Source organism: Bison bison, unplaced genomic scaffold (genome assembly GCF_000754665.1).
Source record: "Bison bison bison isolate TAMUID 2011002044 unplaced genomic scaffold, Bison_UMD1.0 scf7180017864518, whole genome shotgun sequence".
Lineage (NCBI taxonomy): Eukaryota > Metazoa > Chordata > Mammalia > Artiodactyla > Bovidae > Bison > Bison bison.
This window is the reverse complement of record NW_011495071.1, coordinates 2,674,146-2,675,058: the sequence shown is the minus strand read 5'-3', so window position 1 is coordinate 2,675,058 and position 913 is coordinate 2,674,146.

Sequence of the window (913 nt, the reverse complement as noted above, 5' to 3'; positions counted from 1 at the left end):
CTCGGTCGTGTCCAACTCTCTGTGACCTTATGGACTGTAGCCCTCTAGGCTTGGTCCATGGGATCCTCCAGGAAAGAATACTGGAGTGGGTTGTCATGCTCTCCTCTAGGGGATCTTCCCAACACAGAGTTGGAACCCTCCTCTCCTATGTCTCCTGCAGGTGGTTCTTTACCACTGGCGCCACCTGTGAAGCCCATGAGTCAGAAGACCTGCATTCAAACCATAAATTTTTCCTCCCACCTATCAGCAGTTGGGTCCTGGTCACATTACCAAATCTCTCTAGGTTCCTCCATCTGTGAAATGGAATGACAATATATACTCATTTTATATTTTATATTTATATGCAGTTATATATATTTATGGAGAAGGCCATGGCACCCCACTCCAGTACTCTTGCCTGGAAAATCCCATGGACGGAGGAGCCTGGTAGGCTGCAGTCCATGGGGTCGCTAGGAGTCGGACACGACTGAGCGATTTCACTTTGACTTTTCACTTTCATGCATTGGAGGAGGAAATGGCAACCCACTCCAGTGTTCTTGCCTGGAGAATCCCAGGGACGGCGGAGCCTGGTGGGCTGCTGTCTATGGGGTTGCACAGAGTCAGACACGACTGAAGCGACTTAGCAGCAGTATATATATTTATATTATTTATATTTATATAATTATATTATACTCAATATAATACTCATTTCAGAAGGTTGCTATAAGGATTAAGCTTTAAATATACACCTAAATGAACACCCATAGGCAAAAAAATGAACTAACCTAAATCTCACATTATCCAAAAGTTAACTCAAAATGGATCATTGGAGACAGGCAGGCACCTGGGACTCCTTGCTGCAGTGTTTACACTTGGAGAAATGTCTCCTAAAGCAACAAAATACAAAGAAAGGGACTTAAAATAAGTGCAAACA